Source organism: Hippopotamus amphibius, chromosome 7 (assembly GCF_030028045.1).
Source record: "Hippopotamus amphibius kiboko isolate mHipAmp2 chromosome 7, mHipAmp2.hap2, whole genome shotgun sequence".
NCBI lineage: Eukaryota > Metazoa > Chordata > Mammalia > Artiodactyla > Hippopotamidae > Hippopotamus > Hippopotamus amphibius.
In genome coordinates this window covers 9,406,406-9,418,181 of record NC_080192.1, presented here as the reverse complement: position 1 = coordinate 9,418,181, position 11,776 = coordinate 9,406,406, and positions in this window count along the sequence as shown.

Genomic DNA, 11,776 nt, shown 5'->3' with positions numbered 1-11,776 from the left:
TCTAGAATAGTTGGATCATTTTGTGGTTCAATATTCTCTGTTCCTTCTCAGTGTCTAATAGTTGTCTAAATAAATAGATGAAAGTTTATTGAGTGAAGTGGACCATAGAATTGATAGGGAAAATAATGCACTTGGAACTGTGTTTTTCAGTGTTCTTAATTGAAATGACAGGCAATTCTGGCTAATTAAAACAGAAAAAAAAGATTTAATAAAAAGATGTTGAATGGCTCACTGAATCTCTAGGAAAGATGAAGGGCTAGATTTGGAGGCTTCAAAGCCAGGAAGGAGCCTCCAAACTATGCTGCCAACTGGTCTAGTGATGACAGGATTGCTGGTAGCAGGATGCTTCACCCACACCAACCACACCTGGAAGCTGGATGCTGACACAGAACCCCTGCTTTGACTGCTTCCACTGCCAACAATCCCATCAGAATGGAGGAAAAGAGACAGGAAACAGTTACAGTAAATAATGAACACAGCAGAAGATGAAAAGAGTAAAATCAAGTGTATCACACTAAATGTGAACAGAATAAATTCTTCCATGCTGCTTACCCGCTGCCCCCGCCCCCCCGCCCCCTAAAAGTGCTCTTTTTAAATAACAGAGATTGGAAATAAAGGGATGAACAAAGAGATACCAGGCAAATTAATTTTTAAAAGAAAGCACTATTACACAAGGTGGAGTATAAGACATCAGACAGGTTAAAGAGGGACTATATATGATAACAAAGGAACAATTAAAGAATAAAGTGTAACAATCATTAACTTGTATGTACCAAACAACATAGCAGCCAACTACAAAAAGGAAAAATGATTGTAAACCCTAGTTTTGTTGAAGCGGCAATGCTCATAGCCCAGGGAATGAATCATGATTGGCCTAAGTCTGTCATATAATCCTATTCTCCTTTTCCAGATGCTTTTTTTAGCATCTCTTGAAGCTAGAAGTGGCTGTGTGACCCAGTTACGACCAATTAAAGATAAACTGCAGGAGAGTTTTAAAATTTTTTTTCAAAAGACATTTCAGGCAAGTAGGGTTGAATTCAATTGTTTTTTCTGCCTGTAAGCAGGATACAACATGAGATGTCTGGAATGCTGGTGGTTATCATCTAGCCATAAAATGATGAGCATGAGGACAAAAAGCCAGAAAAAGCATGAGTTTTTGATGGCATTGTTAATATCTATTCTAGAAATAATATCTACTCTGGAAATATCTACCTCTAATCTCCCTATTAAATAAAATAACAAATGTCTGCATTATTCAAGTTCACTATCAGTCAGATATTTTGTTATTTGTAGTAAAATATGCCCTAATTTATGTAACTTCAAACCCAAATCTAGAAGACACAACAACAGCTATACTCAGAAAATAATGAATAGGCTAAAAGTTTTCATTGCAAAAAAAAAAAAAAAAAAGGATGAATATAGCAATTTGCTATTCATTTTAAGAAATTAGAAAAAGCAATGAAAAGCCAAAAATAGAAAATTAATAAATACCAAAGCTGAAATTAAGTAGAAAATTTTAATTGATAGGACAAATAAATACAAAAATGTGTTCTTTGAAAAGAGCAATAAAGTAGATAAATTCAGAAAGAATCTGATAAAAGAAAAAAAGGCAGCAAAAATATACATGATAAGTTATGAGAAAGGAGATATAAACTTGATACAGGAAAGACTGGAAGTATTATAAGAGACTATTACATGCAGACTTAATGGAAACAAACTTGAAAACCTTGAGGAAATGAATAATTTCCTAGCAAAATATTAATTAACAAAACTGACCCAAGAAGAAATAGACTTGGATGGAACTATCATGGAGGGGGTTAGAAAGACAGAGATCTACCACTAAAACAAACAAACAAACAAAATGCACCAGGACCAAATGTATTCACAAATCTTTTTATCAAACATTTAACAAATGTATAATTTCAGTGTAAATAAAAGATTGCAAGTTATAGAAAAATACAGAAAAATTCTCCCAACTCACATGGTGAAGAAATAGCCTTAAAAAAAAAAAAACTGACAAAGATAGCATGAAAGAAGAGACTGTTAATTCTTATAAATCAATCTCACTTATGAATATAGATACAAAAATTATAAATAAAATATTTACAGATATAATCAACTATCTATTAAGAGAATAATATAGCATGATCAAATGAGGTTTATTCCAAAAATGCAAACATAGTTATAGATGAGGAAATAGATCAACATAATTCATTACACAAGAGATTAAAGAAAAAAAACCATGTGTTAGTTTTTCACTGTTGAGTATGATGTTAGCTGTGGGTTTTTCATATATGGCTTTATTGTGTTTGAGGTGTGTCCCCTCTATGCCTGCTTTCTGGAGAGTTCTTATCATAAATGGATGCTGAATTTTATCAAAAGCTTTTCCTGCATCTACTGAGATGATCATATGGTTTTTATTCTTCCTCTAATCTTTCCTTCTAAAAACAGTGACAAGACAAGGATGTCCACTCTCGCCACTTTTATTCAATGTAGTTTTGTAAGTTCTAGCCACAGCAATCAGAGAAGAAAAGGAAATAAAAGGAATCCAGTTGGAAAGGAAGAAGTCTAACTGTCACTGTTTGCAGATAACATGATACTATACATAGAAAATCCTAGAGCTACCTCCAGAAAACTACTAGAGCTCATCAATGAGTTCAGGAAAGTTGCAGGATGCAAAATTAATATACAGAAATCTGTTGCATTTCTATACACTAAAAACCAAGTACCAGTAAGAGAAATTAAGGAAACAATCCCATTTACCATCACATCAAAAAGAATAAAATACTTAGGAATAACTCTACCTAAGGAGGCAAAAGACCTGTACTTGGAAAACTATAAGACACTGATGAAAGAAATTGAAGTTGACACAAAGAGATGGAAAGATATACCATGTTCTTGGATTGAAAGAATCAATATTGTTAAAATGACCATACTATCCAAGGCAATCTACAGATTCAATGAAATTGCTATCAAAATACCAACCACTTTTCTTTTACAGAAATAGAACAAATAATTAAAAATTTGTATGGAAACACAAAAGATTCTGAATAGCCAAAACAATCTTGAGAAAGAAGAACAGTGGTGGAGGAATCATGCTCCCTGACTTTAGACTGTACTACAAAGCTGCATTAATCAAAACAGTATGGTACTGGCACAAAAACAGACACAGATCAATGGAACAGGGTAGATGGTCAATTAATCTATGCTAAAGGAAGCAAGAATATACAATGTAGAAAAGACATCCTCTTCAACAAGTGGTGCTGGGAAAACCGGATAGTTACATGTAAAAGAATGAAATTAGAACATTCTCTAACACCATATACAAAAATAAACTCAAAATGAATTAAAGACCTAAAGGTAAGACCAGAAAGAAAACACAAGCAGAACACTCTTTGACATAAACTGCAGCAATGTTTTTTTGGATCTGTCTCTCAAAATAAAGGGGAAAAAAGCAAAACTAAACAAATGAGACCTAATTAAATTCCAAAGCTTTTGCACAACAAAGGAAACCACTGACAAAATGAAAAGACTGAATGGGAGAAAATATTTGCAAATAATATGACTGTTAAGGGATTATTATCCAACATATACAAACAGCTCATACAACTAAACATCAAAGAAACAAACAACCCAATTTAAAAATGGGCAAAAGAATTGAATAGACATTTTTCCAAAGAGGAAGTGCAGATGGCCAACAGGCACATAAGAAGATGCTCAGCATCGATAATCATCAGGGAAATCAAAATCAAAATCACAGTGAGGTATCACCTCACACCTATCAGAATGGCTATTACCAAAAAAGACAAACAACAAACGTTGGTGAGGATGTGGAGAAAAGGGAACACTTCTGCACTGTTGGTGGGAATGTAAATTTGTGCAGCCACTGTGGAAAGAGTATGGAAGTTTCCCAAAAAACTAAAAATAGAATTATCATATGACCCAGCAATACCACTCCTGGGTATATATCCAAAAAAAACCAAAATAGCAGTGTTATTTACAATTGCCAAGATGTGGAAGCAACCTAAGTGTCCATCAATAGATGAATGGATAAAGAAGACAGGGCATATATATACAATGGACTATTACTCAACCATAAAAAGGAATGAAATTTTGCCATTTGCAGCAACATGGATGGACTTAGAGGACATTATGCTAAGAAATAGGTAAGACAAAGACAAATACTGTATGATATCACTTATATGTGGGATATAAAAAATACAACAAATAGTGAATAAAACAAAAAAGCAGACTCACAGTTACAGAGAACAAACTAGTGGTTATCAGTGGGGAGAGGGAAGGGGAAGGAGCAAGGTGGGATTGTAAGATAGGCTCAAAGATGTATTGTACAACACAGGGAATATAGCCGATATTTTGTAATAACTGTAAATGGAAAGTAACTTTTGAAAATTGTATTAAAATAAATTCTTAAAAAACCCCATGTATTCATATCAATAGATGCTGAACAGAGCTTCAGAGAATTCAGCCATCATTAAAATGCTGAGTAAAATAGGAACTTCCTAGGTGGTGCAGAGGTTAAGAATCCATGTGCCAATGCAGGGGACACAGGTTCCATCCCTGCTCCAGGAAGATCCCACATGCCGCGGCGCTACTAAGCTCGTGTGCCACAACTATTGAGCCCATGTGCTGCGACTACTGAAGCCCACACACCTAGAGCCCGTGCTCCGCAACAAGAGAAGCCATGGCAATGAGGAGCCCGCGTACCACAACGAAGAGCAGCCCTTGCTCGCCACAACTAGAGAAAGCCCACGTGCAGCAACGAAGACCCAACACAGCCAATAAATAAATAAATTTTTTAAATGCTAAGTAAAATAGAAATTAAAAATGCTGAAGTGTAGGAAATGATTTTTATAAAAAAGCAATAAATATTATAATGGCAAAATATTAAAATCATTTCAATTAAATTGGGATGATGTCAGTCAGTAACTCTTCTTGCCTGTTCACTTGATGCCAGCCCCTGTATGCCAGCCAGTGTACTGTACTATTCAAGGTACTGTACTGTAAGATTAAAAATGTTTATTTTTTGTGTTTATTTTTTATGTATTTGTGTGAAAAGCATTATAAACCTATTACAGCACAGTGATATAAAGCTGATTGTGTTAGATTGGGTACCTAGGCTGACCGTTAGACTTATGAACAAATTGGACTTATGAACGTGCTCTCGGAATGGAACTTGTTCCTATGTAGGGGACTTACTGTAGTAGCTAATGAAGTGAATGAAATGAGCTTCTCAATTATAAAACGGAAATCATAATTGTGTCTAAGGTTCATGTGTAACAGTTTGTTGAAGATCACCCTGTAATAATAAGCCAAAAAGCCAGAATTCAGACTTCAGAACCCTATTTCTAACACCTACATCAGTGTTTCTTGGATGTAGATTGTTGATGATGTTTGGTGGTCAAGTAGTCCACAGGGGAGTTTTGTATCTTTAATTACTTCTCTCACAAATTTTACAAATTTTACATTTGAGATTATTAATTGTATTAGTTATGTAAATTATACAAAATGCATCTTGTTAACAGGTGTAGCTAATAATAACTAATAAATTGCACATGTGCTAAAAAGAAAACTTGAGACCATGTCCCATTTACTCCCCATTGTCTTGGAGTTCTAAGGAATGTAATAAGGCAAGGAAATTCCAGAAATTGTGTAAACATTGGAAAGGAAGATACAAACTTTCTTCTGTTATTGTTGTTGATGATTTTATACCTTCCAAAAAAAACCAGAAAAGACACAGGGTAAACAAGAGGGTTGAAATCTGAATTAATGTATAAAACCTTTTTCTCTATATTAACAACAATTATCTAAAAATGGAAAGGGGGAAATATTGCACTTAAAATAGCAATAGAAAGTATTAAATCCAATCAACATACAAAAATCAGTTGCATTTCTTTACACCAATAACGAACAATCTGAGAGGGAAGTTAAGAAGGCAATCCCATTCACGAAAGAATCAAAAAGGATAAAATACTTAAGAGTAAACTTAACCAAGGAAGCTAAAGACCTCTACATGGACAACTTCAAAACACTGCTGGAAAAAATGAAAGATACAAACAAATGGAAAGACATCTCATGTTCACGGATTCAAAAACTTAATATTGTTAAAAAGTCCATGCAAACCCCAAATGACCTACAGATTCAATGGGATCCCTTCAAAATCTCAAAGTCAGGGGCTTCCCTGACAGTACAGTGGTTAAGAATCTGCCTGCCAATGCATGGACACGGGTTCAAGCCCTGGTCCAGGAAGATCCCACATGCCGTGGAGCTACTAAGCGCATATGTCACAACTACTGAGCCTGCGCTCTAGAGCCCGAGAGCCACAACTATTGAGCCCATGTGCCACAACTACTGAAACCCACATGCCTAGAGCCAGTGCTCTGCAACAAGAGAAGCCACTGCAATGAGTAAGCCCATGCACTGCAACAAAGAGTAGCCCCCGCTCTCCACACCTGTAGAAAAGCTCGCACTCAGCAACGAAGACCCAACACAGCCAATAAATTCAAAGAAAAATAATTTTTTTTCATTTTTTATTCAAAGAAAAATAAATTTACTTTTAAAAAAAGAGAGAGACAGCCTAACAGTCAGAGATTTTTGTTTAAATCTCCTTAGTGTGTGCATCTCAGGAAAGAATCAATCATTACACTACTCAGATCCTGCAGTCTTGGTTGCTCTGAAATATTTTATTTGTGAATGTTTGGCCTGTTATTTAAGATGTCTGGAGGGTTCAAAAGAATCAATCATACCAGGTTTGTAATTGCCATTTAAGTTTTAAGGGACTGTAGCTATTCGAATGAATAATCATGTTTACATGCGCAAGGAAAACTGATTTTCAGAGCTATCTCATTTTCACAAATTGTGTAATAAACAAAGTACCAATACTGATGAGTATTCCCTTTCATGCACAAAAGACACCTGGATATTAAAGAAACTATCAAAAATTCATTAAAATTAAAATTGCCTGAGCGTAACTGAAATCCAACCAGGGGCTTAAACAAGACAGAGGCAGGGCCTCTGAGGATGGCCATGCAGTGTGTTCACCTCACAGCTCCAGAGTCTTCCATTCACGTCCTCTGCCCTGTGAACAGCGCCCCCTGGGCTTGTGCGATATGGCAGCCCTGGATGGCTGCTTCTCTCAAACAGAAAAGTCCAGATAGAAGCTGCAGGGCTCAGAAAATGGCCCCACAGTCATTCGGGACCTGGGCTGATTCCAGCTTTCTGCTGTCGTCCTCAGGATCTGCAGGGTCTTGGTCCTTGTGGCCCAAAACATAGCCTTGTCATAACATCTGTGTTCTGTAGCTGGATGGGGGCGGAGAGGAAGAAAGGGCAAAGGACCAAGCCAGCTGTGTCTTAGGAGGGATCCCAGAAGCTGCTTTATGGCATTTATTTTCCCATCCCACTGACCAGGCCTTAGTCATCTGGCCACAAGTAGCAGCAAAGGAGTCTGGTAAATGTGGCCTTTATTTTGGATGGCCGTGTAACTTGCTAAAAATTAGGGGTTATAGACTCTGAAAAAAAGGGGACTAAAAAGAGTGGGATAATTAGTAGTCTCAATCACATTTGTGAGAAAGATTTTAATAACAAATGTGAAACATGTATGTACTGAGTTGGGTGGTATTCCACCCCCCACCCCCCAATTAATATCCTTCCCAGGACTCAGAATATCACCCTTATTTGGAAATAGAGTTGTTGCAGAGGTCATTATTTATGACAAGGTCACACTGAAGTAGGGTGGGGTGGGCCCTTCATCTAACACAACGGGTGTCCTTTAAGAAGAGGAGGGGGGTGTTGGGGTGGGATGAATTGGGAGATTGGAATTGCCATATATACATTACTAATAAGAAAAAAATATCAAATTGTACACTTTAAATATAGGCCGTTTATTGTATGTCAATTATATCTCAATAAAATTCTAAAAAAAAAAAAAAAAAAGACAGATTCGAGTGGAGAATTCCATGTGGGGACAGAGGTAGAGGCTAGAATGATGATCTACAAACCAAGGAATGCCAAGGAGTGCCAGCGGCACCAAGAGGGAAAGACCCCACCTGGAGAAGACCCAGGAAAGATCCCTCCCTAGCACCTGCAGAGAAAGCACAGCCTGCCCACACCTTGATTCTAGACTCTGTCCTCCAGAACTGGAAGAGGATACATTTCGGTCGCTTAAAGCCACCCAGTTGGTGGTACTTTGTTATGGCAGCCTAGGAAACCATTACTATGTACATATATAAATCATGGTCCAATAAATTAGTGATAACTAATTTTAAAATATTTGTGTGTGTTTGGTATGGGGGATACTATTTACAACTGTAACAAAAATTATGAAGTGCCGAGGAAGAATCCTAGGAAGAAATATGTACACTTCATGAATACAATTGTTAAACCATAATAAAGGACATAAAATAGAAGCTACATAAAGTGAAGAAACATTTAATGTTCCTAGAGAAAATATTTTATTTTTCTTTCTCTTTTGTTCCATACATTCAAAATAATATTAGGGGCTTCCCTGGTGGCGCAGTGGTTAAGAATCCACCTGAAAATGCAGGGGACATAGGTTCAATCCCTGGTCTGGGAAGATCCCACATGCCATGCAGCAACTAAGCCCGTGCGCCGCAACTACTGAGCCTGCTCTCTAGAGCCCTCGAGCCACAACTACTGAGCCCATGCACCACAACTATTGAAGCCCACGCACCTAGAGCCCGTGCTTCACAACGAGAGAAGCCACTGCAATGAGAAGCCCGCGCACCGCAATGAAGAGTAGCCCCACTCGATGCAACTAGAGAAAACCCGCGTGCAGCAACAAAGATCCAGTGCAGCCAAAAATAAAATAAATAAATATAAATAAATACATAAATAAATAATAAAATAAATCTTTTAAAAAATAATAATGATATTAACCAAAATTTCATTCGAAAGTTTTATATAATTTGTCAAATCCAATTCTAAACAAGATGGAAAGGGAAAATCTGCAAAAATAGCCAAGATAATTCTGAAAAAGAATAACAATGTTGGGAGGAGGTGGAATTGCCCTGCCAGGTATTTAAAAACTTTAAAAATATTGTGTTAAACACACCCTAAAGCTAGAGTAACCAAAATAGGTTAAAACTGGCCAGACCTGAGAAATTTTGAGCATTCCAGTAAATAGTGATAATAATGGATGTTAGCCATTGAATAAAATAGCAAACCATAAATCCATACTAATATAAATAAATAACTACATTGGAAGTGTGACAAGGAAGGGATTTTACACAGTTTCAAATTATAGGCATACCTCATTTATGCTTGTTATGGTGATCTGGGATCAGTAATCTCTGATGTTACTATTTTAATTGAGTTTTTTTGTTTTGTTTTGTATTTTTAAATTAAGGTATGAACATTTTTTAAGACAATGCTATTGCACACTTAGACTACAGTATAAGGTAAATGAAACGTTTATATGCATGGGGAAACTGAAACATCTGTGTGACTTGCTTTATTTCGGTATTCACTTTATTGTGGTAGTCTGAAATCAAACCTGCAATATCTCCGAGGTATGCCTCCAGAAAATCATTATTAATTTCAAAACAAAAAGAGTAACTTCGCAGTGCAGAAGCCTGGCAGACGCCATCTTAATCAAATACTCAAACTGGACAACATGAGTAATGGTACCCGGATGGGGTACCATGACAACATAGCATTACTTTGGTGATGTTCCGGCTGAAGATGCGTAACCCGAATCTAACCAGGTGATGAAATAAAATTTATATTTTAAGGCAGGACAAGAAAAATTAAACATAAAATTCTCTCCCTGTGTTTGTTTGGACCTCCTCCCTCCCTACGTGCACTGTTCATCTGCATTACACATTAACAGAGCTCCTCAAAGATGGGAGAGACTGCTCGACCGTAAAGATCAGTGCTTTCCCTTTCTTCTGACGTTAGCAATGTAACTTCTTAAAGAATGGTGTTCTTTCCCAGCTCTGTAGGGGGTCATGGTGACTGGCTACTTGCTTTGTCCAGGCTTACCTGGAATATGTATCCCTGGTGAACTTTATGTAAAATATCAGTATGTCATTTTGATGTACGATCCTTTGTCTTGAAAATGTATGACTGTGCCTTTGACTTCTAATTAACAGGCGGAACAGTTCTCAGAGCTTTCGGAGAATCTGCTTCCCAGGTTATAATCTTCAGTTTGGCTCAAATAAAATTCCCCTTTTTCTTCTTAACTTGATAGTTCATTGAATTTTCATCGATATGGGGACACATCAGATGAGCCCAAATGAAGGGCACACTTCAGATCGTTCAGTTACCTCTCAATTGGTCATATAGCACCCCTAGCTGTGGGGAGCTGGGGAGGGGAACTGGGAAAATGAGTGTTTCATTGGATAACTGCTACTTCTTCTCCTCCTGAATGATGAAGATTCTATTAGCAGGAAGACAAACTGGGTGTCAGTAGGCAACTGTTATGAGCTGATCTTTGTCCCCCTTAAAATTCATGTTGGAGACCTAATCCCCAGGACCTCAGAATGTGACTGCATTCGGAGATAGAGCCTTTAAAGAGCTGATTAAGTTAAATGAGGTCACAGGGGTGAACCCTAATCCAGTATGAGTGGTGTCCTTATCAGAGGGGATTAGGACACAGACACTCACAGAAGGAAGACCATGTGAAGACACGGGGAGAAGACAGCCATCTACAAGCCAAAGAGAGAGGTTTCAGGAGAAACAACTCTGCCGACACCTTGATTTGAAACTTCTAGCCACTAGAACACTGAGGACATGATTTTTTCAAAATTTTAATTTAGTGTAATTTAATTAATTAATTTTTGGTTGCGTTGGGTCTCAATTGCAGCTCACAGGATCTTTGTTGAGGCATGCGGGATCTTTGTGGCGCATGGGCTTCTCTCTAGTTGTGGCGTGCTGGCTCCAGAACTCATGGGCTTTGTAGTTTGAGCCACTCAGGCTCTCTAGTTAAGGCACCCGAGCCAGTAGTTGTGTCGTGAGGGCTTAGTTGCCCTGTGGCACGTGGGATCTTAGTTCCTTGACCAGGGATCAAGCTGCATCCCCTGCACTGGAAGGCAGATTCTTTACCACTGGACCACCAGGGAGGTCCCTGGGGGCATACATTTTTGCTGTTCAAGCCCCACCCTCCATCTGTGGTCCTTTGTTCTGGAGGCCCTAGGACACTAATACAGCAACTAAGAGTCAACCTCAGTGTGGAGTAGGGTTGGGGAGGGCAGGACTCAGAAGAGAGCCCACCCCACCGCCCTTTTTCAGCAAGAAGTGGGTACAAAGCCCCAGAAGCTGGGGCGGGGGCGGGGGGTGGGTACTGTTGGAAGCACTTTATTCCCATTCCCTGTTGTGTGCCCTGATGTCCACGTCAGAAGCCTGTTGGGAAAGCCCTCCGCACCCCCGTAGGAGCCAACCTGGCTGATCATTTCTAGAAAGCTGACCACTCTGTTCACACATCACCGTGTCCGGAGTGCGGTTGTTCTCGAGGTCTGTTTGAAAAACTAGACTCTTTATTGCTCAGGAGGCCTGTCCCCACCCCTTAACTGTCCTCCTGGGTGCACCCTCTCCCTGCTGCCCATTCAGCTCAGATGGGTCCCTATGCTGCGCTGACGTCAGCCACTTTGATACCTTCTGGAAATTCCTATTTCTCCTCTGTGGGAGGCCTCCTTTCCTGTTTTCCAGTCCTGCTATCCATCTTTCTCTCGCTTTAGCTTGCATTTTATTGATTGGCTGCTTGATGGTCATTCGACTGGGATTTTAGGAGGGAGAAGAGATA